This window comes from Dermacentor andersoni, chromosome 1, assembly GCF_023375885.2.
Source record: "Dermacentor andersoni chromosome 1, qqDerAnde1_hic_scaffold, whole genome shotgun sequence".
Classification (NCBI taxonomy): domain Eukaryota; kingdom Metazoa; phylum Arthropoda; class Arachnida; order Ixodida; family Ixodidae; genus Dermacentor; species Dermacentor andersoni.
Genome location: NC_092814.1, coordinates 310,115,889 through 310,117,919, shown reverse-complemented (window position 1 = coordinate 310,117,919; position 2,031 = coordinate 310,115,889). Strand labels below are relative to the sequence as shown.

Sequence of the window (2,031 nt, the reverse complement as noted above, 5' to 3'; positions counted from 1 at the left end):
TCCACAGCTCGTTGCGTCGTTCTCAGTTTGAGTAGAACCCTTTTCGTAAGCCTCCAGGTTTCTGCCCCGTACATGAGTACTGGTACAAGACACAGCTGTTATGCACTTTTCTCTTGAGGGATAATGGAAACCTGCTGTTTATGATCCTGATCATTATATATATAAACAATTTCCGCTGTTTAGTCGCTGAAATCCTTGAGACCGATCAATGTAAGGCGACCGGCAGCAAGCACCCTTTCAACGAACACATATTAACGCTACAATCGAGCAACTTGAGCGCAGCACCAATGGCTAGGAAGGGGGGGGGGGGGCAGTGCAGGGGGCCAGTGGGGAATGGCGGCGTCATATACGTCTGAAGACACCCGGAAATTGTCGATATCCTCGCCTTCCTTGACTACACCCGGGGGGGGGGGGGGGGTGACAGAAGACCTATGGGCCCCGGGTGCCAGACGACCTAGCTACGCCACTGCGCAGCACCAAACGAAAGTGGCACCTTGACCTCAGATATCGTAGATCGTAGCCATCTTTGTTTATTCGGACAGTGTTGTCAGAACAAGCATCGAATTCTGGAGTTTCATTATTAGCAGCCCGCCTCAATAATCTGTGTAACAGTACGTTTAGCTAGGCCAGTTGCTCACAGGACATCCTGATCATGAGAAGGAAACTTGCAGAATAAAAATCGGTTAGATTAGGGCGCATACGGCAGGCACCACCAAATCATGACCGGCACCCAACCACGCTTTCCTTGAAAAGAAAAGTGTTCAATAATTGCGTTCTACCGATACTAACATATGGGGCAGGAACTGAGGTTAGCAAAGAAGCTTGGGAAGAAGTTAAAGGACCGCGTAACGAGCGACGGAACGAAAAATGTTAAGCGTAACATTAAGAAACAGGAAGACAGTGGTTTGTATTAGAGAGTTACAGTTACAGAATGGGTGCCAAGGGTAATGAAAGCGTGGTCAAGGACGGCAGAGAATTAGGTGGTATAATGAAATTAGAAAATTTGCAGCTGTGAAATGGAATCAGCTGGCGCAAGAAACGGGTCATTATAAATCTCTGGGAGAGGCCTTCGTCCTGTAGTGGACATAAATTAGCTTAAGATGACGACTCACCGCAACAAACGGCTCTTACCCTCCGCCCCCCCCCCCCCCCTCTTTATTGGGGCCGTTTTTTTTTCTCGCCAAAGGTATGGCAGCAAATGTGCCAATTAACAGTAACCTTGAGAAAGCTAGCAGTATAATTACTGGACTTCCTTCGCGGTAAAACTTTCTAAATTAATTACTTCAGCACTAATATAGATTATGAGTGACGTGCCAATGGACTTGGACGAGCCGGAGTAAGCACGAGCGTTTAGAGTTCACGTTCTTTGTTGTGTAGTCAGAAATGTGAATGTTCAAAAAAAAAAAAAAAAACGAAAATAAAGTTAAAAAAAAGTGAACGTCCGCGACAGGACTCGAACCTGCAATCTTCTGATCCGGAATCAGACGCCTTATCCATTAGGCCACGCGGACGAGGTGCACGGTGGCTCATATTCGAGGCATTAGTTTCTTTTATTTATTTATTTGCAATGGGTGGCAATCGCTTAATAAACAGCGGTCACTCCAGACGGAGAAATCGTGACGTTTGGGGAAAATTGTTGGATTTGCTGGCGGATGGCGTTGGTTGTGCTTGCATAAAAAGGACCAGCGTCGCTGGGAATGTGAAACGCGACCGATGACTCGGGCTGGGAGTCTGTGCTTTGCCACTAAACACACACACACACACACATATATATATATATATATATATAAACAGCAGCGGAGCGGTGTGTCGTAAGAGGCACGTGACAGGAGGGGTGGCAGCAGTTGAGCGGGTAGATGGAGGAAAGAAGAAGAAGAACAACAACAACAACAACAAAACATTTCCTTCTTGGATGGGCGCCCTGAATTGCGTAACACTCTCCACCGCACTGGGCTGCATGAAGGCCGTTGTGAGAAAGCGATTAGCAGAGCTCTTGCGGTAGCTGGGGTGCACTCAGCTGCACAATGTTTC

General features: G+C 47.3%; 1 non-coding gene across 1 annotated transcript; it reads right to left on the bottom strand.

The window, feature by feature from the left end:
* Window positions 1-1,438: 1,438 nt before the first annotated feature.
* Window positions 1,439-1,511, bottom strand: TRNAR-CCG (transfer RNA arginine (anticodon CCG)). The gene has a single exon. It is a non-coding gene; the product is annotated as a tRNA-Arg (tRNA).
* Window positions 1,512-2,031: the final 520 nt, after the last annotated feature.